The 26,041-nt window shown below is 45.7% G+C and overlaps 1 protein-coding gene across 2 annotated transcripts in view; it reads left to right on the top strand.

Moving 5' to 3' along the window:
* LOC102553444 (uncharacterized) overlaps window positions 1-26,041 on the top strand; it is a 101,993-nt gene that overhangs the window by 45,041 nt on the left and 30,911 nt on the right. The window contains exons 2-3 of one of the 2 annotated variants that reach the window (XM_063278590.1): window positions 9,480-9,615; window positions 10,317-10,530. The gene's annotated coding sequence lies outside the window, so the exon portion shown is untranslated. Of the gene's footprint in view, window positions 1-9,479; window positions 9,616-10,316; window positions 10,531-26,041 lie in introns of those variants that run through there. The other variant, XM_063278591.1, reaches the window with a different exon arrangement.

Genomic DNA, 26,041 nt, shown 5'->3' with positions numbered 1-26,041 from the left:
CAGCAGGCCCTGTATTGTGTGGCCCTTATTGACACCTGTCATTGTCACTCACAGCTGATGAGCTAAGTCCCTCACTGTGGTTCTTCTGCAGGGTTTGCCCTAGCACTTCTCCTATGCTTCTCGGGCTTCTTGTTAATATAGACCTCAGCGTCCTTTAATAAAATCACCAAATATAATTCATGTTCTCCAACAACCTTATTATTTATTCATTTGTGTTATGCCCAGAGTTCAGTGCTTCCTGATGCAGGGAGAATTAATGAAAGAAAAGCAATATGGCTCTAAATCCCCCATTTACAACCTGGAAGCCTAGAGCCGCTCCGTGGTGAAGCCCTGTTTCTGGCCAGGCCGCGCGCCCTGGGGAATCTCTCTTTATCGTTCTATCTGCCCACAGTGGACAGCCTGATCATTTTGTGGGCTCAGCACATATCTTGCTCTGCTCCGTGAATGCTTTCAGTTGGGGTAAAACTTAAAACACATTTTCCCCAAGCACTTTTTCCTCTTAATTTTTAAACTCGTATATTTTAGGGAAATTTAGTCCACGTGTTTCTCATTATCCCTGATTCATTTGCACTTAACTCATCAAAATGTTGCTTTGCGAAACTCTCTTGCTTTCCAAGGGGCTCCTGAGACTTTTTCTTGTCTTCTCCCTTTCCCTTCCCCACTCCTCTCGAGTGTGCACACTTTTTTGTTTTTGAATTAGGCATTTTTTGGTTCTAATGGCAGACACACTGTTGTGGGGAAGGCTGGCAGGTGTGGCTTTCCGCATAACACCTGCATCCAGCAGAGAGGTTCTGACTCTTGTGAGGTGGAGAGTCACTGAGCACTCCAGAGGGATGGTTTAAGGAGTAGGCTCTGAGTTAGCCCCTGAGGGGTCACTTGCTCATGTATGGCATGGGGCTATGGGGCCTGCAGCACAGAGATACCCCAAAAACGAAGATCAGCCGAAGGATGAAAGAACACAAGGTATAGAAGGGCATCATATAGGAGCCTTTTCGGATCTGCACAGAAGGCCCACACCAACACACACCGCACTCCTTCTCAGCAAGAACTATGGGATTGTCTTCTAGCTACCCCAGAAATAGACACTGAGGTCAGGGTTCACATGCAAGAACTTCATTTGACAGGTTAGCCTAAGAACTACCGGACAAAGCCTGGGAGTGTATTAGTCAGGGTTCACTGGAGGAAATTAGAACTCACATTGTATATGTGCCTGTGGATTACATGTGTGTGCGTGTGCATGCAATGCATATGTGTTTATGTTTGCATGTGTGGCTGTGCCGTGTCCGTGCCCATGTATGTGTATAATATACATGTGTGCTTATATGTGTATGTGTGCGTGCATGTACATTTATATCCTTGTGTTGTGTATGTGTGCATTTTTAAGGAATTAATTTGCATGACTGTGGAACATTGCTAAGTCCAAAATCTGGTTGGCCTCAAGGAAGAGTTGAAGAACAGAGGTGCCGGGCTGGAGAAATGCAAGGGCCAATGTTGCAGGTGAAGCCAAGGGTAGCTTGCTCGTGAAAGCCCTCTTGTTCAGAAGAGGTTGCCCTTGTGTCTTGTTCAGGCTGTGGCTGACAGGTAAGACCCACCGATGCTGTGGAAGACTGTCCACTTAACTCTGTCTGCATTTTAGAGTTAATGTCATCTAAATGCACTTCCCATTTCTAATCAGGGAAGCATTTATAATGGTAGACCTAATATCTGAGCGCTTTGGGCAGGATAAGGCACAAAACCAGAGAAATAGCAGTAGGGGACAGGTTGCTGCTCTGGGCAACTGGGGTTCTATGCACTGGAAAGCTTTTGGGAGGGAGAAATGATGACCTCACCCCAGTGTTCTCATGGGAGCAGCAGAAAGCTGAGGTGTCCCTATGGAGGTACCGGCAGAGAGCCATTGCCACGTCATGCTGCACAAAACCCACAGCAGCTCTGGGTACTGGATCCAGTAAGCCCAGTAAGTTGAATGTTGAGGGCTAAAAGTTGGTTGGAGCCAGGAGACCAGGTAGGATATTGTCAGCACCAGCCACAACATTCCTTTCTCTCATGTTCTGAGTTGAGTGATGAAGCCGGGATCTATCATGTCCCACAACTGTACATCCCATAACTTCAAAGTCAGCTAGAAAGTAGGTTCAATTTTAGCAATAGGAAATTCAGAATCCATCCCCAAGAGTCTTTGGGTCTATGCAGAGATTGGATAGGTCAGGTCCTAGTCTTGGTGGGGATGGATGGAAACTTTTTATTCTACAATTGCACATGCACTGAGTGTTAGCAAGCATTACCAGTAGTCCAGCCCCAGCTGACAGGAAGATCAAGCAAGGTCAGGGAAGCTTTTCATTGAGCTTTTCAAATAGTAGAAGCATGAGGCATGGCCTTTAATCCTAGCACTAGGGAAGCAGAGGCAGACAGATTCTGTGAGTTTGAAGTCAGCCTGGTCTACATAGGGAGTTCCAGGTCAGTGGGGGCTGCATATGTTTTTGTTTAAAAAATCATTAACTTTCAAATAACTAAAAGGAGAAAAGAAGTGTAAGAATGATTCTTCCTGCAGGAGCAAAATAAAAGTGCTTGGTTTTGTTTGAAAGTCAAAGTTAAAAGCGTAATGACGAACACTTCGTCTGCAGCCCATACTTTTCGCATCCTAAACCTTCTTCACTTAGGGCCTTTGGTTGTTGCTTGGGTTAACTTCACTTCTTCAGGATTTCTTGTTGTAAACAAAAGGCAACAATTGTGTCCATTCTGTGCAATCCGCCCTTCGGAAACTGCCAAGCAGCTTAGCTGCACCCACCGGCGGCAGCGTGCACACAGGCGTCAGGACTTCATACACTCTCTATTTCTACCATGAGAACATTCAAAGTTCACACTCCTGGCAGCTTTCAAAAACACCCTCCACCCTCGTTAGCAATGGTCACCATGCTGTACAGTAGGGCTGTGTTTAATAGCTTTGTGGAGATGGAAATTGTATACATAGGAACTACTTTCTCCAAGGGTTCATGACTTTGAGCTCAATGGTAGAAAAACAATCACTTGAGTCAATTTTAGAGCATTTGCCTTGGAAAGTGTCCTGCGCTGTATCTGTTGCTCACAAATCTCCCTGTACTTCAGCCTCGACTGCTCATGTTCGCTACCTCTGTAGCTCGACCTCCTCTGGGTGAGCCACATACATGGGCGAAGCTGCATGTGGTCTTTGGTTGGCTCCTGTGCTTCCACTAAGTATGCTATTTTAAAAGTTCCCCCATGCTGTAGTTGCTATCAAGTTTTTTATTTCTTTTTATTGCCAAATGATATTGCATTTTGTGGGTGGATCCCATCTTATTTATCTGGTCACCAGAAGGAAGACGTTGGAACTGTATCTCCTTTGGGAGTGCACTGTTCACAGCCACTAAGGAGCTCATCACCCATAGGTACATCAGGAACATGGTTTGCCTGGGCATTTAGTGAAATCTTAGAGGCCTGTAAATGACAGTGAGCATGATACTTCAAAATGAGATGACTTGGGGTCATGACGAGATTAAATCCTAGCTGTGTGACCTTGGGCAAGCTAGTTAACCTCTCTGAAGTGGAAGTTTCTGGATATGTCAGGTGATACACACTCACGTGGTATTTAGCTAAGACAGGCTCCTTCGCTATTTTGCTGAGGCAAGACCCATGGGAGGATGCGTGATGTTTGGAGAGAGTATGAATAAGACTCAACAGACAGTGACTGTGAGCTTGCATAGCTAGCTTTGCAAAGCTCCATTGGTCTCGAATCTTAGTCTTCACTGATTTTCACTTCCTTGAGAAAGGCGTGGCAGAGAACTTCTCTTGGCATCCCTGGCTGGCCCTCTTGCTCCTGCTGACTTGTGCAGATTTGGCGGAGGCCTGGCTGTTTCTGCTAGATCGTGCCATCACTGCTGATTTGTGTTTGGTATCCTGACACTACTGAACTGGACCACTGGTATCCCCACAAATGGAGATTGGAATTACTCCAAGGAACTGCTTCTAAACAGGCCCACATCCCCTTGTCCTACTTACCATCTTTTCTCCCCTACCTTTGGACAGTGGGCTAGAAGGGGCGGAGCTGGGGGGATTCAAGCGCTGCAAAGCTAGTTATGCAAGCCTGACATCACTGTCCAATGAGTCCTATTTAGACTCTCTCCAAACATCATGTGTCCTCCCACAGGTCTTGCCTCAGCAAAACACCACGTGAGTCTGTCTTAGCAAAATGATACATGAGTCTGTATAACCTGACATCTCCAGAATCTTCCACTTCACCTCTCTGAGCTTATACCTCAATGACACGAGAAGAGTCAAAATAGTCCCTGCCCCTTGGAACTGTGCGAAGAAACCCGAGTTAGAACAAGCACAGCCTTTCCCTGAGCTTGGAACTCAGGGAGAGATTCGCAGAGCAGAAGCTGGAGTCACCCGTCTGAAAGTGGGGGATCCAGAGAGTCTGAGCTATGCCTGACATCCCAGCTATGCAGGTGCTTAGGTTGGATTTCAGACGTAGATCCAGACCAGCCTGGACAGCAGCATGGGCTCAAGGAATCATGGGCAACCTAGTCAGAGCCTGACTCGAAAAACAGAGAAGAGGTTGGACATACGGCTTAGCTCAGTAGTAGAGCATTTACCGAGCATATATAACAGGGTTCGAGTACTCACTCTATCGATGTGGAGGCTTTACCTTTCTGCTGCCATCTCCACACAGTGGGAAACTTTACAACAAGCACACTTATGCCAAACCCCAGCTTCTTCCAGCAACAATGTATCTGATTGTTGCCCATTGCTCTATCTACTCATCCATCCAGGATGTAAAGCCTCACAGTCTGTATGGCGTAAAGGGCGGCAAGCAGAGGGGTTCTTCTAGGTTGCATCCAGTGGCTTGCGTTTTCTTTCCTTGTAGATTTAGAAGTTACCTAGGAAGTTTCCTACTCCGAGGCAGTGCCTTGGTTTTTCTTTGCAAAATGGAGTTGGCCTCACTCAGTCCTCGGATTCTGTAGCCTTTGTTTTAGCTTAGTCCATGATAAAAATCAACACCAGAACGGAGGTTTCGTTTCACCCTGGAGTGAGTCTGGATTCTGGAATCTTCCAGTCCACCCCCCTCCCCTTTTCGTTTTTCTTTTACCAAAGTGCCGTACTATACCAAGCATCTCGGCCTAGAGCTTGCAATCCTACTGTTTCAACCACTCAAGTTTTGGGACTGTAGATGGAGGCTCTCGTGACTGGTTTCCTTTAGACTTTGCTAGACTTAAGTTCGATTTGCAAGAGGACTTTTGGCCCTAGTAACTACATGTTTTAAAAAATGATGTTGTGTTTATATTTTCTAGATACCTTTAACTTCTCTTTGGCCTAAGGAAGTTGGAAGAGCTGCATTCTTATTTTATATATTGGGAAACTGAGGCATTGGGGGGGGGTAAAAAAGACCTGTATGAACATTGGAACTAGGGCTGTTGTGATGGCTACTCTTGGTTGTCAGCTTGACTATTCTGGAATGAGCTACAACCCAGAAATGCTGGACTCAGCTTTGAGAGGTTTTCTTCTTGGCTTGCTGTGAGTGAGTTCACTTCTAGTCCCGACTTTTGAGTCAGGAAGACATAGGCTTTTGATCTGGATCTTAAGCCAGGAACACACACCTTTAATCTGGGCCACACCTTCTGCTGGGAGCTTAAATGAGAACTTGAAAGAAGGAAGGTTTTGATCTTTGCCCGCTTGCCTTTCTAGCACGTCAGTTCCTTCACCGGCATTTAAGTCTACCTCTTCTTGAATCGAGCATGCATAGAACAGCAGCTAAGACACAGCCTTGTGAGACTGAGCAATTACTAGGTTCTTAGAGTTTCTCTTCGCAGATAGTCATTGATGGATTGGTTGGCCTGCAGCCTGAAAGCTATTTCAATAAATTCCCTTTATTTGTGTGTGTGTGTGTGTGTGTGTGTGTGTGTGTGTGTGCGCACGCGCGCACACACACACACACACACACACACACACATATATATATATACATATGGAGAGAGAGAGAGAGAGAGAGAGAGAGAGAGAGAGAGAGATTCATTCCATAAGTTCTATGACCCTAGAGACCCTTGGCTAATGCAGCTATCTATATTATATGAGATTCACTAAATTTCTTCCTGATTTATCAAACATTCTGCTATGAGCGCTGCTCCGGGAATATAATTCAGGCCAGGTCTCTTCATTGCCTCATGGTGCTTTCTAACCTGGAGTAGAAGGAGCAGAAATAAGCAAGTGACTAAGTAGTTAATTTTGTTAGCAACGCCCCTGAAAACAAATCGAGGGAGATAGAAAGCTAATGACTGAAAATAACTACTTTCCAAACAGTGCTTGGAAGATCTATGTTCCCAAGCAAGTGACACTGGAATTGGTATTTGAGTGGTGAGCAAATCCATCATTTATAAAATACAGAGAGAGAACCAGGGTTGCCAAGGGTAACAGTATGAACCAGCTTTGGGGATTGGTCCTCTGAGAGGGCACGACAAGAGAGTTTGAGACTTTTAAAATTAGTAAATGATGAAAGGGGTCTTCTAAATGTCACCTAACATGGCTCCCAATGACTCTGTCCCCAGATGCATACATCCTTGTGTGGCCTTTGTCCATTGAGCGTGGGTAGAACAGTGACTGTTCAACAGGATGCAGCCACTGCAGTTCCTCCCACTTCAGAGACTAGATCATGCAAGGTTCTCACTCCATCTTGCCGGCTTCTCTCTGGCTCTCTTTGTGTGGCTTCCCTGAGTGGAGAGGATCACTTGGCAAGGAACTGCCTGTGGTTGTCTGCCACACTCTACAAAGATCCAAGTCCTGCCAACAACCACAGAGCAAGCTTGGAAGCATAGCCTTCCCTTGTTGAGCTTGGAGATGATGCTGGAGCCTCAGTCAATACTGACTGTAGCCTTCTGAGAGAGCCTGAGGCAGGGCACCCAGCAGAATTCTGCCCAAGTTCCTGATTCTTGGATGGCCACTATTTAAGTCACTGGGGAGTGAGTGCACAGGGCTGGGATGGGCAATTCTTAGGTAGCTAGTAAATGTGAATTAGCTCTGAGGAAGCTTTGACTGAATGCATACGAGGTGAGTAAGTTGTAAAGCAAGGAAGGGCAATCCAGACAAGTGCTAAGAGTTTCAGTAGGCTGAGGTAAGAGGACTTCCTCAAACTCCAGGCAGATATGAGCCACATAGTAAGTTCTGGGACAGAGAGGCCCTGTCTCAAATAAAACAAAAGAAACAACAACAAACAAACAGCAAACTAAGCAAACAAGTTCTTCTTTCTGTTAGTAACTTATTACTAGTGCATAAAATCCAGGACATAGAGCATTTACTTCTTCATGGAGGACTCCTTGCAGAGCCCTGTCACCGTGGAGCCCTGTCACTGCGGAGTCCTGTCACTGCAGAGCCCTGTCACTGCAGAGTCCTGTCACTGCAGAGCCCCGTCACTGCAGAGTCCTGTCACTGCAGAGCCCTGTCACTGCAGAGTCCTGTCACTGTGGAGCCCTGTCACTGCAGAGCCCTGTCACTGCAGAGTCCTGTCACTGTACAGCCCTGTCACTGCGGAGTTCTGTCACTGCAGAGCCCTGTCACTGCAGAGCCCTGTCACTGTACAGCCCTGTCACTGCAGAGCCCTGTCACTGTACAGCCCTGTCACTGCAGAGCCTGTCACTGTGGAGCCCTGTCACTGTGGAGCCCTGTCACTGCAGAGCCCTGTCACTGCAGAGCCTGTCACTGCATAGCCCTGTCACTGTGGAGTTCTGTCACTGCAGAGCCCTGTCACTGCAGAGCCTATCACTGCAGAGCCCTGTCACTGTGGAGTTCTGTCACTGCAGAGCCCTGTCACTGCAGAGCCTGTCACTGCATAGCCCTGTCACCGTGGAGCCCTGTCACTGTGGAGTTCTGTCACTGTGGAGTTCTGTCACTGTGGAGTTCTGTCACTGCAGAGCCTGTCACTGCAGAGCCTGTCACTGCAGAGTCCTGTCACTGCAGAGTCCTGTCACTGCAGAGCCCTGTCACTGCAGAGCCCTGTCACTGCAGAGCCCTGTCACTGCAGAGTCCTGTCACTGCAGAGTCCTGTCACTGCAGAGCCCTGTCACTGCAGAGCCCTGTCACTGTGGAGTTCTGTCACTGCAGAGCCCTGTCACTGCAGAGTCCTGTCACTGTGGAGCCCTGTCACTGCAGAGCCCCGTCACTGCAGAGCCCTGTCACTGCAGAGCCCTGTCACTGCAGAGCCCTGTCACTGCAGAGTCCTGTCACTGCAGAGCCCTGTCACTGCAGAGCCCTGTCACTGCAGAGTCCTGTCACTGCAGAGCCCTGTCACTGCAGAGCCCTGTCACTGCAGAGTCCTGTCACTGCAGAGCCCTGTCACTGCAGAGTCCTGTCACTGCAGAGCCCTGTCACTGCAGAGTCCTGTCACTGCAGAGCCCTGTCACTGCAGAGCCCTGTCACTGTGGAACCCTGTCACTGTGGAGCCCTGTCACTGCAGAGCCCTGTCACTGTACAGTCCTGTCACTGCAGAGCTCTGTCACTGTACAGCCCTTTCACTGCAGAGCTCTGTCAAAGAAGAGCCCTATCACTGTGGAACCCTATCACCATGGAGCCCTGTCACTGCAGAGAGTCACTGTGGACTCCTCACTGAAAAGTCCTCTCTGCAGTGACCTCACTGCAGAGCCCTGACTGTGAATTACCTCACTAGCCCTATCTTCTTCTCCATCTTAATTACCATAGCTAATTAAGAATAAAGACTTGCGAAGTCTTTTCTCCTTGAAGAAGTGAAGTCATAGCTGTGTCTCCATGGCAGTTATGGTCTTAAATGTCCCCTCCCACACCAATGGTATAGGAGTGTTCAGAGGTTGGACAATCCGGAAGTGGTGGGCTCTTGAGGGCTCTGGTCTCACAGGAAGCTTACTCCATAAGCGGCGTCACAGGTTGGTAGAGATGCTTCTCTCCTGCTTCCTGGCCACTGTGACAGAATCAGTTCTGCTCCATCGTGTGTTCATAATATTCTTCCTTACCACAGGCCCTGAGACAACGAAGCCACGTGACCACGGACTGAAACATTAATGGTATAGGCTAGAATAAACCTTTCTCTTGATAGTTGATTCCCTCAAGTATTTTATCACAGTTATGGAAAGCAGACTAGCACGCGTTTATAGAGGAATGGTCCTGGGAGCCCCATGGATCAACAGGTACCCAGGTCTTGTAAATAAGTGGTGTAGTATTTAACCGTAACCTACACATATCCTCTCATCTACTTGGGGTGTCTTCATTTTCTTGTGTGTGTGTGTGTATGTGTGTGTGTCTAGGGGGAGGGGTTTATCATATTTTACCACTGAGCTACACCTTCACCACTCCCATGTACTTTCAATCAACTCTAAATGACTGTAATATGTTGCACACTGTAAATGTTGTGCCAATGTCTGTTATTCTACAGAACGTAGACAGTTGATCCACATGTTCAGAACAGATGTTTTCTCCTTAATATTTTCTCTCTGTTTCTCTTGAATCATCAGGTGTGGAACCCACAGCATGGAAAACCAACTGGGCTAGATGAAATAAACCCTTGAAATCACCCTTGACCATGTTCAAAGGGGAGGAAAAAAAATCTCGGGAACGCAGGCGGTTCCATGTCCACAAAGGTGTACACAGGTATGCACGCCCATGAGATTTGTCTGTTAGGGTATGAGTATGTGACTGGGAAGGGAGAAGCAAGCTCCAGTCTCATCCTGCACCTCAGCGACTCTGTTTCTTATTCATAGTCAGTCTGCCTTCCCACAGCCTTCCTGCTAGTAGCTGGCAGGCATTCTCTTGATTCAGAGATGACAAGGCCAATGAGACACAAATAGGGTTAGCTCCCTGAGCCAGAGTAAAATTACACACAGTTAGAAGCGATTCAGAGAGCTGCAAACGCCACACGATTTGCGGCAGGGCTGCCCAGGGGGCTCCTGTAGACCCACGTGTAGCAGGCATTTCTGGTGTGAGTACTGTGTCAATTACTGGACCATTCACATCTCAACTGAGGCATGCAGTGAAGCTTATGATTTGCCTGCTACATAATCCAAGGTAGAAAGGAAAGAGGGTGGGCTTCATCAGGGGCTATCCTATCTTTGTCCTTTGTTCTAGAAGGTATTTGCATACCTAAAGGGAAATGGCCTCTTTAATTTCTTTCCCTTCTCCTAATCAGCTGAGGCCTATTAAGAAGCGCTCTGTATCCTGTAATCAGACAATTTATACAGCATGCACCCTAAGGCAACAGCTATTATAAACAAGCCAGAGAAATCCTTTACAATAAGTGATCGGCATGGGAAGACACCATTCATAATTAATTTTTTTTCTGTTTTTGTTGGCAGATGGTCTGAGGCATCCAAGCATGGCCTATTGCCTGAGTCTTTATTCTGAATAGAGCAGGACAGCCTTGGGAAAATGTGTGCTGTTCAGCTAGCTCACTTGAAAAAAATAATGTGGCCCCTCCCCCTCATCCTATTGGTGTTCAAGGCTTGAAGAAAGCTTTAGGGAAGAGTGGCTGGTGGGTCACATGGCCATTCCTCATAGTCCCTCCCCCGCCTTATTAATTAGAAGGTGTTGCAACCTTCCTGTTAGACTGATTGCATTAAGTGGCAAGCTGTCCATTCCCACCATTTACCGTGTGACTGTCACACTCTGAAGCAGGGCTCTATGAGCGAGCCACTTGCTTTGGTTAGCCAGGGTGTAATGAACAAAGTGACTCGTTACTTCTTCCTGTTTACTGCTACTTAGAGTCTTTTGCAGGATAGCTTGCTGACTATAGACAGATACCCGTGAGCTCCTCCATTCATCTCAGCTGAGATCTTTCTAGAAGGGTCAACATCAGTCGCCTTCAGACATGTGACCTAGGCGAGGTCAGCCATGTCCACCCAGATAGTGGAAGCCTCGAAGCCTTAGTTGCTAGATACAGACCTACTATTAAATCCCCAAGTTCAGTGGCTTTAGATATACAGTATTAGCAATGAGTCCAACCCTGAGGTTAACAGAAAATTCCTTTGTGGAGGAACATGACCTAGAAACTCACAAACAAGCCTCATACTGTGGGGAATGATGTGTCTTGCTGGCGTGGCTGTGCTATCTGCTCTGAGGACAGTTGACAATCTGGTGTGCAGGAGAGGATCCACCTATTACCTAATAATAAGGTGTGTATGGTATATGTGTGTATGTGTGTGTGTGTGTGCATGTGTGCATGTATGTGTGTATGTATGTGTGTATGTATATGTGCATGTATGTGTGTATGTATGTGTGTGTGCATGCATGTGTACATGTATGCGTGTGCATGTGTGTATGTTTATATGTGTATGTATGTGTATGTATGTGTGTATGCGTGTATAAGTGTATTGTGCATGTATGCATGTATGTGTGTATGTATATGTGTGTATGTGTGTATGTGTATATGTATATGTGTGTATGTATGTGTGTGTATGTGTGGATGAGTGTGTGTGCGTGTATATGCATGTGTGCATGCATGTGAGTATGTATGTATGTGTATGATGTGTATGTGTGTGTATGTATGTGTGTGTATGTGGGTATGTGTGTATGTATATGTGTGTATGTATGTGTGTGTATGTATGTGTGTGTATGTGTGTATGTGTGTATGTATATGTGTGTATATATGTGTGTGTGAGTATGTGTGTGTATGTGTGAGTGTGTGTGTGCATGTGTGTGTGTGTGTGTGTGTGTGCACATGTGTGTGTTTCACTTTAAAAGTTACTTTTGGGCCTGGAGAAATGTCTCAGGGTTAGAGCTCTGGCTACTCTTGCAGAGGACCCAGTTTTAGTTTCTAGAACTTACATGGTGGTTTGCAACTGTCTGTAACTGCAGTTCCAAGCTATCTGACACCCTCTTCTTGCCTCTACAGGAAACAGATCTGGATGTGGTGCACAAATGAGCATGCAGCCAAACACTTCACATATACAACACACATAAGTACATCTTTTAAAGAAGATACCTTTAAAGAGCATAGCCCACTTCTGCCAAGACTTCTCTTTATTCTTTGCCATTTTCTCCATGAGTCAGAGCTCTTTGATGATACCTGTTGATTTTTTTTCTTCTTTGTTCTTTTATTTGTTTGTTTGTTCGGAGACAAGATTTATCTGTGTAACTCTCCTTGATGACCTGGAACTCACCTTCTGGACCAGTCCGGCCACAAACTCACGGAGATCCACCTGCCTCTTCCCCCAAGTCCTGGGATTCAAGGCATGTGCCACCATGACTGGATCTCTCCTTTATTCTTAAACAGTCAAACTCTGAACATTTTTGTTGAGAGCTGACAAGCATTCCCAGTAGGCCTTCATCATTATTTTCTTTGGCTTCATGGAATCCTTTGTAAGGCATACAAATTAGCCCTGCATGGAACTCTGGTTTTAGCCAAATACTCTGAATAACTCCTAGCTGGTAGGAAGCTGTCATTGTTGGTGTTAAGAGGAAGGGATATCTGACCAGAGATGTGACTCATTACTTAGAACATAATTTCGATGCTGGATTGGGGTGCTAATGTGTTCAGTCAGGGTTGTCTATGCACCAGCCAGTAATTCTATTGTATGAAATTCCTCCCTCCTTCAAGTTTAAGGAGATCACACCAGACATATAAAGCTAGCATGGTAAGAAAATTTGGACTAGAGGAACTGACATGCATTTTTATTAATCATTGATTGCATTGTTGAGCATTTACCAAGATGATGCTTTATTCCCCTCTTCATCAAAGTTAGCTTAGGTTTCATGAGCAGCTTGAGTGCTGGATGTGGACGAGGAAGGCACAAGGTGAAGAATCAGTTTCACTCAAATTTTGGGCCTAGATATTAGGTAAGAGACTAATTTTGAGAGACTGAGGTAAGAGGATTGTGAGTTTAAGGCCACCACAGAAGCCTGGGCAACACAAGTTCAAGATGGACCTGGACTACTGTTATGGATTAGATGTGAAATGTTCCCCTAGATGGTTCATATATTGATGGTTTGGTCCCTGGCATAATGTACTGAGATAGGGATTGGGGGAAGCAACTGGTTCATGACCTTCTCAGTGAATTGATCCATTGATAGATCCGTAATTGAGTAGACCATTGGATGGGGATACTGTGGAAAGTGGAGCCTAGTTGGAGGAAGTAAGTCATTGAGGATGTGGCTTTGTGATGGCATAATGTTATTGTATACTTGTAAAGATTACCCTTGTATTATTCAAATGCTGATTTCTCTGCCCCCTTACCTGGTTGCAATCAAAGCACAGTATTGTAATGTTTATTCTAAGTATCTCCTGTCTGAATATTGTGTAAACATTGCTCCCCACTTATTCTCTGACTTGTCAATAAAGGCAGATCGGCCAATGGCTGAGCAGAAGAGAGAATAGGGCTGGACTTTGGATAACAGCCAGGAAAAGGGTAGAAAGAGTAAGAGAGGATTCACCATGAGAAAAGGATGTCAGGGGGCAGGGTGCTATGGGAAAACATTGGAGCAGAGAGAGCTAGACCAATACTAAAATGCAAGTATCTTGGAGATTTTGGCTAGTCGGTAGATAGATTAGTTTAGAGGAATGGAATAGATAACTGCTCAGCTACTGTGCTGTAGTTTTATTGAATAAATCTTATAGCTTGTCTCATTTATCTGGGAACTATCCAGACTAGAAAAGAGTATTACTTTTAAAAATGCATTTACAGCTTTGAAGAGTATGTCTCACCCCTGCCATCTTCTTCTCTGCCTCTCTACTTCCTAGTCTCCGGGAGGCAAGAACCCCTGTCTGTCACGTGCTGCAGGCTGCTATGATGCTGTGCTCCACCGCAGCTAGCAGCCCATGGACTGAAACCTTGAAACCATGAGCCAAAATATACTTTCTTCCTTCAAGTTGATTAGCTCAGGTATTTTGTCACAGCAACAGAAAGTGACTAGCACAGCTATGTAGCGAGATCCTGTCTCAAAAAGGTAGTGCTGTTGCTGTAGTTGTACGTGAATCCGCTCTAAACTCCCTGTGTTTCTTGCTACCTCACTATCACACCCATAGGCAGCTGTGTACATGTGTCTCACTGCCTCTCCAGTGTTTTGGATTCACACACACACACACACACACACACACACACACGCACACACAGTCTTCTATTTTAATATGCCTTGAACAGAACAATATTTGGGCACTTTCAAACCTTCCGTAGACCTCTAAAGCAAAGCTGAGACTTAACTGTTGCTCAAAGTTGCACTGGAGAAAGTGCTAGGCCTGATTACCTCTTCTGCATGTCAAGTTTACTATGTCGTATCAGTTCTCTTTCTCCTGTGCAGCAGTCGACCTGGAACCTGCCTAATCTGGAGTCAGCCAAACCTGAGGACAGCACGGCCAATGTCCAGCAATATCCTTTACCCACTATGCTCAAGTAGCTGGGGGAGTCACTGGTGATGGCTGAACTCCTTTGCCCAGGTTTCTCCACTGACATTGATTCAGATCATGGATTCCCCTCCGCTTTCCAGTGTTTCTGCATTTGGAACATCAGCCCTCCAGCATAAACTCTGATTTGACAAAATTGCCAGGAGACACAGCACTTGGCTTCCACCAAGTCGGCAGTCTATTTCTGAGCTTAATTTGGCAACATTGGAAAATCCAACTTATTTCTGGAAAATCATCATCATTAATAATAACTATTATCATTAATTATTATTTCATGGCATTAGATTTTCTATTAGTAGCAGTACTCCAAAAAAAAAAAAAACCCCACTCTTCTGGTAATCTGTTCTTGGCCACAGAGTGTATGTCATATCCGGAAAGGTGGAACTGTTGCACTCAGTGGGCAGTCATCGTTCCTTGCCCTGGAAGACATTACTAATCTATCTGGGAGATGTTGGTAATATATGTGGACACTGATTAGGACAGTTCAGATTAGGACTAACCTGTATGATCCTCTATGAAACCATACTGACTGCTCAGGCCTGGCATGAATAGAAAATCTCTCCAGTTCCTCCGTTTTTAAAGTGTAGACTTCACAGCGAGCTCTTGAATGTGGTCTCCACTGGATGACACTGTACTGTTATGATCTTATCCTTTTCCTTGATTCAGGTGTGCTAAATGTTGTTTCTCACAACAAGCAAAAGACCTTCAGCCCTCAGTCTAACTTGAACTGTTTGAGACCATTTTGAAACCTTCCCAATGTCAAGATGGGAACAGATGAGGTACTCAATAAATATTTGGTTGAAGGATTGCCTAAGAGACTCTCAATTGATTAACCAAAGAATACAATAGAGTGAAAATCGAGAAAAAGATTTACTGGCATGGAACTGTCAAAGTACATCTTGGGACTGCAGCCTCGCTTGTCACCCCTGAAGGCACTGGAGTTACTGATAATTAGACATGATCTTTTAACCTCAAGGAATGTATGCCTCAGTCTCTTCAGGATCAGTAGGTGTACTCGCTAGGACAGAGGAAGGTGCTGAGGTGGAAGGGGTTGAAATGGAAAAATCAACAGTGACGGTCTACAGAAGGAAGTTAAATGGGAAGTTAGTCCGCAATGCTTCCTTCAAAGATGTGGAAAGAAATGCAATGTAAACAGAATAGAGAACGGATCTTTTATAATTGAAGGGGTACACCTGAGGAACTTTAAATCTTATATGAGATTATGGATGTATGTGTCCTGAAACATTTTCTTAAGGTACTGGGAATTAAGTCCGGGACCTGCTGAATGCTAGGCAAGTACTCCACCAGCCTGTCCAGGAACAACTTTTGTCGTGTTCATTCCTCGATAAGTACTCATCTGAACTTGCCGTACACTTCTATTCGTGCTCATACTGATTGGTGTGGCTTCTTCACCAATGGACCATCTTGGACTGAATGGGATAATTCAACCCTAGCCTGCTAAGCCTGATCCACTTGATAGATTCAAAAATTTTAAATTTGCTTTACCTGATTGCTCTACCTAGATTGCAGCATCTGGTCTACCTTGGTCCCTCTGGTTACCTGCTCACACGTGGGCTCCATACATGCACATGAAGACACTCATGGCTGTAGAGATGCAGAGGAGAGGAGTAATATGTGGACTTGAAGATTCCTGGACTCAGGAGAACTGCATCTGAGGGATGTTGTCTGTAGGCTGACCTGAGACTAGGCTTCCCATGATCCATGTTCTGCCCATTCTTTCCTCTTATACATCTTTCCTGATAGTTCTTCCTGGGAGAAATCTCTTCTTTAGTCACTTGGTTTTCATTTGGATGCCAGGGTCAGCCCAGGTTGGTCATGTTCCTTGATTATGGTTTATATGACCTTTGGAGTTCTAAGAAGCTGGGATTCTTCTGAAGATAACACATTGTAATTTTCCACTCGAGCCTTTAGACACAAGTGCAGCAGGAGGCAGGCCAAAGAATCTGCAATGTGATGAAATCTTTTGGTGAGTTTTAATTTTTTTGAAATATTAAATATTCACTAATGACATTCAGCATTTGGTTTGTTGTAGAGTTGATGCTTTGCACAGTCATTCTGTGAGGATCAAGCTTAACATGGTGAGATGTAAGTCATCCCCAAATCGGCCTTGCCTCACGGTCAGTTGAGGAAGAGATGATCTGACTGTGGAATAGATGAGGATGGGATGAAGACACATGGGAGGTCTGTGCACTCTTTTACCAGTGGTACCTTCCCTCCCTTCTGGCTGATTGTTCTTTCATAACATTTACTCTAGAATCCAGGAGTTTTCCTCCCTCCCTTCCTCCCTCCCTCCCTCCCTCCCTCCCTCCCTCCCTCCCTCCCTCCCTCCCTCCCTCCCTTTCTTTTCCTGGTAATATTTTAAACCAAGATCCTTTCTTCTATGCTGAAGTTCTGACTCAGGGTCTTGCATGTACTAGGCAAGCACTCAGCTACTGAGTTCTGCCCTCAGCCCTACTGAAACCCTTTAAGGAAAGTTTATACAGTGACTTATGAGTCCAAAGGCCAAATTTGATAGCAGAGAGCCTTATTATCTATATGTTCTCCCACACTGCTCAGCCTTAGGAAGCACAGTAGGGAAGAATTGGCCATGTTCAAAGTCAGTAAGAAACCAAAGTCCTAGACCTTACGGCCAGCCTTGACAGCAGGTCCTTTGGTCACAGCTGCTTCTGAGAACTCCTATTAGTTATTGAAAAGAGATTAATTACGCCTTATCTCAGGGGCTGCCCAGAGTTCTGTGTTAATGGAAGAGAAAGAGATAGATTTTTTTTTTAAAGGAAAAAAAAAGCTAGGTTGCATGTTTCATACCCTGGGGAACTCAAGTTTTGGGAAATGGGAAAGGGTCTCAGGTTTGATTTATTTGCAAAACTATTGAATTATTCTAAAAGTGTCCACCTAGATTTTTCTCTGAGTCAGCAGAAAGTTAAGTGTGAATCTAACCCTTAACTTTGAATGTATATCACTGAATAAGGACAGACCATGGCAAAGGGTCCCTCCAGAAGCCTAGGAGTAGCTAGGAAGGACTAGTCAGGGCAAGCGATCTCAGAGTCTCCTGTGTACTATCAGGGAGCTGGCCTTTGCAGTGCCTCTGTCCCTTCCCACCATGCTTTCACCCTGCCTACAGCTGCAGAGAGAAGTCACATTGGGTCAGCCCCAGGGTGTCTCTGCTAACTCACTGTAGTTTTCTCTGATCACTAGCCAAGCCAGAGGATTTCTCTCTTACCACCAAGCTGCTAGAAGCTGTGCTGTGCGTGCTTCCCAAGCCAGCTTCAGTCCCCGAACAAACTAAACTAGATAGGCAGGCATGTGAGGAAAAGGGTGTCTCTCCTGGCTGACTCAAGAAATGGCTAACTGAGTCACTTGGGAAAGGCCTTAAACTCGGGTCTCAGGAAACAGGTCCCGGGTTGGAGGTTGCTGTCCTCTAGAGCTTTCTGTGGAGAGGCTTTAGGACCTTCAGAGTTCTTCTGATCCCCCTGAAGCTGTCCCTGACCCACTCTCTTGCTGCTGACCAGTCCCAGTATTGCGGCTCTGTCACAAAGGGTTGCTGCTTCTGGTCTCCATTTCCTTGGACTATTGTCCTTCGGGTGTGGCCCCAGAGTGCAGTACTTGTACTTCAATCCTGCTTTCTGGGAATAAAGTCCTATTTAAACACAGAAGATCTTACTTTTTCAAAGAAACCCTCAGTCAAGCCAAACATTGTTTGTGGAGTTAAAAACTTGGCTCTAAGTAGGACACACACAGACTCTAAGAGGTCAGGGATAGGCCTCATAGAAGCTGAGGGTCAGGACAGTTGTAGAACAGGATAAATGGGGGGGAGAGAGAGAAAGAGAGAGAGAGAGAGAGAGAGAGAGAGAGAGAGAGAGAGAGAGAGAGAGAGAGAGAATGTTTGTCCGAGTAATCATGAAGAATTATTATGAATGAAAATCTCTGGAGACCTAAGCTATGTATTCAACAACTCTGGGTTTATACTCCATGAAGATATTACTAGGCCATTCTTAAGAATATTAAGCCACAAAAAGAATATTATGCTACAAATAGAAAGTGGTCCCTTGGTCCTGCTAAGACTGAATTCCCAGTGAACGTGATTGTTGGGGGCAGAGTGGTATGGGGGGAGGATGGGGAGGGGAACACCCATAAAGAAGGGGAGGGGGAGAGGTTAGGGGGATGTTGGCCCAGAAACCAGGAAAGGGAATAACATTTGAAATGTAAATAAGAAATACTCAAGTTAATAAAAAAAAAAAGAAAGAAAGAAAGAAAGAAAGAAAGAAAGTCTTTATTCCCCCTCCCCCCCAAAAAGAAAGTGGTCCCTTGAACTCTCATCCCTTACACCCCCATCCTCTTCTAGAATGATGAATGTTTTGGTGCACCACAAATCGAAGTCATCTCAGAGGTCCTTGACTCTACCAAATTATAACATTTTACACCTAGATATCCACTGAGTACCAAGTGCTAATCACTTGAGGACCAGGGCTTGGCATCTACTAGACAGACAGAGACTCACTTGTGGCTCTTGGGAGGATATGTCCACACAGGTAGACTTGCTCTTTGGAGATTTATTTAAAAGAAGCATCCACACATGCGTGTGCATACCCATGAGCGCACACACTCTTCAGGTTGAACACAAGCCCTTCCTGTTTCTTTCAGGGCAAGAATTGAATCCAGAAACAAGAAGTCTGGAAACGATTCTTCTTGATCATTAAACCTAGCCTTTTTGCTCCTCAACCCTGAGAGAACTTTGTGAAGTAGATCTAGGACTGAGCTTTGCTTTCATTCACCTTATGACTCAAGAGAAGAAGATGCTACTTCCGTGCCTAAGGGATGGGGGTTGACACTGTGAGCTGATTCCTCTGGAGGGGGTTCAAGGCTCAGGATTTAGTGAGGAAGAAAGAGTGGAAATGGTGGAGCTCAGAACAGAGGAATGTGTTTCATCTTTGGGAGACAAGAGAGCACCAGGCCTGCCTATGTGGGGAGGCTGAGCCGGAAGCATTCTGTGGTTTTCTGAAGCCCCTGCATGGAGACCGGCCAGGTCTCTCCTCCTGGAACAGGGCCAGCGGGAGGGAAGAGCCAACCTGCAGCATGTCTGCCTCTTAGCAACCAGCTCTCATCCCTGTGTGGGTACTCAGGGGATTGCTGTCCACGGCCCTGAGACTGGCAGGAACATACTCTTCCTAGAGGTGGCTTCATGTGTTAAAGGCAACAAAGACAAATGGTTGGCTCAGCCCAGGGACAGCTGAACTCTGTGGTGTACCTGGACTGTTACTCAGCACAGGAGGGTGCTGAGTTCTCGTTTTACTGGCTTGGTGAACCATGTAACCAAGTGGGTCTATATAAAATGACCCCAACCAACCTGCTATGACTAAAGGTAGACGGACACACTAAACCATCAAGTCCTACCGTCCCCAAAACATCAAATGCAGCCATGTTATCTGTCTTCTCTGGCATTGAGTCGTCTGAGCATTCGTTGGGGCTTGCCATGGTTTCACTTGGCTTCCGCAGTGAACTGAACACAGAGGTTAGAATCCCATCTGAGCCTTTGGCTCCAGAAACTGCACAGACCAGGAAGTTCCAAGCCACCTGGGGTGTGACAGGTTCACTTCACCAGAGAGGTTTTGCTCAGTGTCTCGGACGCCTCTCATTTCTCTGCGCCAGCCTCCACCAACAGAAGGAAACACACATCTCCCTCTGCTCTGACATCTCCAAAGGCAAGGTGGCTTAATATGGCTACTTACTGATGTCTCTGTGATGAACCTTTCTCTGTACCTGACCTCCTCCCCCCGCTCCCTGAAGAGAACAGATATTGGTTTGAGGAACACTTTCTCGTTTGAGGAAGCCTTCAGAATTAGGTCTCAGAGCAAGACTACTCCACCCCCACCCCAGGGAGTGGGGTGCGCTTTTCCATGTCTTCCGCGTTATGTTGGCCATGAGTTCCAATTGAAGAGCATCACGAGGCCCCTGTGCAATGATCGATTAGTAATGCCTGGTGGGAAATTTCACTGTTGGAGCCATCATTCATAACAAAAGAGGCCGTAAAGGAACCAAATTGGAACCAAATAGGTACAGGTGTGCCTGATACACTGCTCTGCTCTTGGGAGTGCAATGAGAGAGTCAGGTAACTGAGAGATGAATTTTAACAGGGCGACAAGAGCCAACAGAGTTGGCATGCCTAAGGAAGTGTGTAGCAGTGACAGAAGAATACCCCCTCTCAAGACACGCATAAGCTTTTGATAGCTATGCCTTTTAAGGGAGAGGAGGCAGAAGAACAATTCCATTTATTTAACATGTATTATTATAGTTTCCTCCAATATCCTTCAATGTCCAATTATAGTTTTCTCAGATGTAGGAAAATGATACAGTGTGGCCTGGGTACAAGAACCTGGTGACTGGCCAGGAGAGCCCAGAAGAGATGGCAACTGCCACCATTCTCTTCCTGTAGAGCGGTGGTTCTCAGCCTTCTTAATGCTGTGACCCTTTAATTCAGTTCCTTGTGTTGCGGTGACCTCCTAACTATAAGATTATTTTGTTGGTACTTCATTACTGTAATTTTGTTACTGTTATGAATTGTAACAAATATTTTTGGAGATAGAAGTTTTGCCAAAGATGTCACAACCTGCAGATTGAGAACCATTGCTATGAATAAACCACTAGTTATTAACTGCTGGCAGGTATATATACTTCTTTCTTTTAAAAATATATTTGTGTGTGTGTGTGTGTGTGCATGTGTATGTTTGTATGTGTGTGAATGTATATGTGTGTGTGTTTGTGTATCTGTGCATGCCTCTCTGTGTGTGAATGTGTGTATGTGTCTGTGAGTGTACTTGTGTATGTCTGTGTGCCTGTGTGTATGTCTCTGTGTGTGTATATATGCTGGGTTGTGTGTATGTGTGTGTGTATGTTTATGTGTCTTTGTGTGTCCCTGTGTAGGTGTTTATATCTGTGTGTTTATATATGTGGGACTGTGTGTACCTCTGTTTGTTTATGTTTGTGTCTCTGTGTAGGTGTGTATTTCTCTCTCTCTCTCTCTCTCTCTCTCTCTCTCTCTCTCTCTGTGTGTGTGTGTGTGTGTGTGTGTGTGTGTGTGTGTGTTGCAGATGAGTACAGATGCCCTTTGAGGCCAGAAGCTGGAGTTAACAGGCTGTTGTGAGGCAAACAGCATGAGCACTAGGAACTGAACTCAGGTCCTTTGGAAGAGCAGAAATGCTCTTAGGTGCTGATCCATCTCCTCTCTCCAGACCTCTTTTATTAGCATGTTAATTCATATCAATTTTCTAGGACAATGGTTTTGTTGTTAATTTTTGTAGGCGTCTGTAATGTACTTTGATCATGTTCACCTGCAATGCTCACCTGCATTTCCTTTTCTCCTTCTCCTTCTCCTTCTCCTTCTCCTTCTCCTTCTCCTTCTCCTTCTCCTTCTCCTTCTCCTCCTCCTCCTCCTTCTCCTTCTCCTCCTTCTCCTCCTCCTCCTCTTCCTCCTCCTCTTCCTCCTCCTTCTGTGGATCCTCTTCCCAAATAGTGTCTGTCTGCTTTCATGGTTTTTCTAGTGTTGCGTTTTAGTGAAAGTTCAGCATAGGGAGGAAAATGAGTGGGTAATTCTTTTTCTGAGAATCCCTTATCTTGCTTAATCCTGTGATCTGAGTTCTGACAGCTTTTCTTTAACCACAACACTTTATTCTTCTCTGTGGATGAACAGTATTCCACTGTGCATATATGCCACCTTATATCTGTGCTTTCAACCGTCGATGGGCACCAAGGCAGGTTCCGTAACTTAGCTACTGTAGCTAGCGACGTTTGCCACAGCAAACATAAGTGTGGAAGTGTCTCTTTCAGAACATTGTGTGACTTTCCAACTGCAGTGGAAGAAAATGGTTAGAATGCTCCTGCTGTGGCACTAGCCACAATCTTCCTAACTGCTCTTGCCCCTGTTTTTAGTGAGAATTTAACCCACATAGTTTCTTTATTTATCTGCATTTAACTCATAGCAATATTTTTGCAAGGGGCATTGGATGGCTTAGAACTATGTCTGAGTTTTATGGACCCCTTCTTATCTTCCCCATTAGAAAAGAGATGTGAGGCCTTAGCCAGGTGTCCAGGCTCTTGGACATATAACTCCTCATTGGATGGCCACTCTGATCAGGCAGCTGATAGGTGGAGTTTCTAACACAATGCCCAGTTCATAGTAGTCCTCAATAGAGCATGGCCATTGAAGGTCTAAGTCTTTCCTGTGCCCATTGGTGTGACAACAGGCTCTTCAACATCTGTAAGATGTGACCTATGTGGGCTTAGAGCTTCAGTCTTGTCTTACACCTCAGTGAGGAATCTGGGGTGAGCCTGTGTTTGTCTGCTACTGTCTCAGATCCTATACTGCTGAATAGCTACAATAAAGAGCTGTGAACCTCTCTGGGTGACATCTGCCCCTGGTGTGCAGCAGTCATCTGTGAGGATGGATGGATTCTAGCTGTGTAGTAACAGGATTGGGGAGTCCTGAGGGTCTCCCAGATCCCAGCACCAATACACTGGAACCCAGGTGTATGGTGCACATAGCCCAGAACCACTCTCCCTGGGTTTGGCCCAGACCACAATGCATTTGGCCCTTGGCCCATTTCCCTTGAATGTTTAAGCACATGAATGTTTTTGGTAGAAATTTAATCTACATATGTTTAAGTTTGTTTGCATTTAACTCATAAAAGTTTGCTTCTAAAGAGGTGATGGGTGGCTTGGTACCCCATCATTCTGTTCCTTTCCGCTGCTCTTTGTTATCACCAGCCTTTCACCTCCCTCCTCCACTTTCTCCTCTTGCCTTCCTCTTCCCCCTCCTCCGCTTGCCTCCCTCCTCTACTTCCTCCTCTTAAGTCTTCTTTAGGTCCTGCAAAAGCCCCTGTGGTGGTTTGTATATGCTTGGCCCAGAGAGTGACACTATTAGGAGGTGTGGCCTTCTTGGAGTAGGTGTGGCCTTCTTGGAGGAAGTGTGTTACTGTGGGGATTGGCTTTGAGACCTTCTTCCTAGCCACATGGGAGCCAATCTTCTGTCTGCCTTTGGACCAAGATGTAGAATTTTTCAGCAACTCCAGCCCCATGTCTGCCTGAATGCTGCCATGCTCCCACCTTGATGATAATGGACTGAACCTTTGAACCTCTAAGTCAGCCCCAATTAAATATTGTCCTTATAAGAGTTGCCTTGGTCATGGTGTCTGCTCACAGCAGTAAACCCTGACTAAAACAACTACTTCCCATCTTTTCACTTCAAAATATCTGAGCCTGTTTGGCAATTAGTGTCCACTGATCTGACTATTAGCCACATGACTTCTTCTGGGGCAAAACTCGAGGCCCTATTTCTCCTTCAGTGTTAGCTCTGAGTGGCCATCACCTGGTATATTTAGGGTGTTGCTTATCTTGCTGTAATATTGTCATCTTGATGACTCATGAAGGGTGACTGGAAGGATGCTTTTTGACTGTGGAATCTCTGTGAAATTTGGCTTCGGACCCACGTCTTCAGAATCTTGAAGGGCAAAGTCATTTTTACAGCTGTGGCTCTAGACTCAGATGAAAGCAGTGTATCTGGCCATCTTCTGCACCTAGAGATAGTTCGGGTGCTGACAAAATGATGAGGGCACTGTAGCAGTAATGAAGAGAGGCAGAAGAGCAAGATGGCCTCCCACGTCCATAGTAAGAGGGAAGAGAGCCAATCTGCATCACCTCAAACAGCATCTCCTCTCTCCATTGCGAAAGAGCAATGGAGATTTGAGATTGCAGGTCACTTCTGACAAGACGTGTGTGAAGAGTGGAGTCCTCCATAGTGATTTCTGGGAAGGACATGATTTGGAGACTTGTGCTATAAGTAGAAACATAAGACCTTGTCATTTGACAGTGGAATTTGCCTTGGGGTCTTTCAAAGACCTCTGCTCTTCCTCCAATCTACTTCCGGGTGGAATGGGGTGGAATAGGGAAGGAGCAGTATCCTGTCCTCTGGCCCCTCCCCCCCCATTCCCCGGACTCAGAAATGCTAATCAACTCCAGGTGCCTCAGCTGCTCAGGGATGACAGAAGGTAGTTACTTCTTGGGGACTTATTTCATCATTTTAAACACAGGACCATAGAATGTTAAAACTTACTTCTCATTTGATAGCTAAGCAAGCCAACTATATCCAGACTACTTAGAAACAGAAATTTCGACCCATTGGAAAGGCCACGGGTAGCGGACAGAACTTGGTTTCCAATCTTGCCTTAGCCAGTACCTGGCTGTGTGGCTTTAGGAATTTTACCTAAGGTCTCTACTACTTGGATTTGTTTTTGTTTTGGTCTGAGATAAAATATGATAATAGCCAGGTTCAATTTTATTAAAATGCCCCCCTTGAATCACATAATCACGCAGTGCACGGCCCTCAGCCATCTTAAAGCATATTTTTTCTGAAAATGAAGTACAATTTGAGATCTGTGCCATTTGTCAAGGCCTTATTCTACAAGGCAGAGATGACTTCTGACTGTTATTTTTACTTCACAATGGTAAGAAATACGTTTTCCCCCTTTCCTGAGAGTCCTCAGTGAAGGCTGGGCTCACGCATAGCAGCGACTTGCTTCAGAGGAACCAGAACAGCCCCCACCCACATTCCCCCCACTCCCACCCCAAGAGAGACACATTGACGCACTGGGTCCCTCCAGCCATTATCATTTTAATGTACAAGATGACATTATGCCTAAAAGAAGGGGTTCATAAATTATATCTGATCTTAGAAAGTTTTCCAGCCATTGTATAAATGACAGATCTGTAAAAGAAGGCTGAAAATGAATTTCAAATAAAAAAAATAATTCCATGTTTTTATGGAAAGCTTTAAAAAGTCTAGGAACACAATGTTTCTGAGGAGGGTGATTCAGGAAGGCAGAACTCAGAAGCTTCGGGTGGGAGACAGGAGACTCTGAGAAGAAGGAACTTGGGCTCTGTCAGATTTGAGTGACAGTTCCCAAGCCAGCCTGCCCAAGAGTCGAAATGCAGTCTCGGGGGTCTGAGGAGGAGCAGCCTAATTAATTATCTATGGGGAGAGACTTGCACATCAAGTGTATCAGAAAGGGCAGCTAGAAGGCCTTCCACAGGCCTAGAGGCTGATGTGCTGTGGGTGGAATTAGGGCCTGGTCCTCCCCACTCACTTAGTCGGGCTCACAGCTACCTTCCTGTCCTTGCATCAGCGACTACAGAAGGTTAGAGGGACTTGGGGAAGAGTTACTGTGAATGCTCTCTTCCCTCCATAGTGTGGGGATATTCAAACCATTCTGAAACCAGACTGAAGCAGTTGGGTAGGAGGCACAGAGAACTGGAAAGGATGGGGGTCTGTACCCCAAGTGGCTGAAGCAGAGATTACAATCAGTAGGACCCTGTGAAGCCCTGTGACATCAGCAGGATGTTGGCCTTGCCAGGGACATTAGTTGCCGGCTCAAACCAACCAGGTTCTTTGTGAGGTGAAGAGAGTTGGGTGTAGGGAGCAGTCACTTAGACTCTGTCTGCATGCATCCCATTGGAAAGGGTTTGAGGTGACAAGCCCAAGGCACAGGCTTTTATGAGTGTGGCAGGGACACACAGGCTGTGAGGTTCAGCTTGGAAGGGCTCAGAGGAACTAACGTCCTCTTTACCAGGCAGCATGGGAATGGGGTCCTGTGTAAGCAGAAATACTGCCAGGATACC

The sequence above is a fragment of the Rattus norvegicus genome, chromosome 19, assembly GCF_036323735.1.
Source record: "Rattus norvegicus strain BN/NHsdMcwi chromosome 19, GRCr8, whole genome shotgun sequence".
NCBI classification, from domain to species: Eukaryota; Metazoa; Chordata; class Mammalia; order Rodentia; family Muridae; genus Rattus; species Rattus norvegicus.
Note: the sequence above shows the minus strand (reverse complement) of the source record. Positions and strands in the feature narration are given on the sequence as shown.